The sequence below is a fragment of the Malaya genurostris genome, chromosome 2 (assembly GCF_030247185.1).
Source record: "Malaya genurostris strain Urasoe2022 chromosome 2, Malgen_1.1, whole genome shotgun sequence".
Taxonomy (NCBI): Eukaryota; Metazoa; Arthropoda; class Insecta; order Diptera; family Culicidae; genus Malaya; species Malaya genurostris.
In genome coordinates this window covers 338,131,230-338,131,518 of record NC_080571.1, presented here as the reverse complement: position 1 = coordinate 338,131,518, position 289 = coordinate 338,131,230, and positions in this window count along the sequence as shown.

Below are 289 nucleotides of genomic sequence, written 5' to 3'. Positions count from 1 at the left end.
TTGAATTCGAGAATACTACCATGCTTATAATATCATACCACGTTATATTGAAGTGGTTGGTTATGTCACCAAAAACTAAAGTCATTAAAATAGGGTAAATTTTTCTTATAGTGTCAGCAGTACTACCCAAGTAACTGACAGAAGGTAAACGGAAACGAAGTATACCTAAGTACGAGAGTGCTTTGGTTTCATATTGTTCACACAATGTTACACTTCGTTGCCACTGGATATCACCCTATAAATATAGAATGTTATCTTTCGTTAGGCCGGCAAGCGGTAAAAGCTGAAA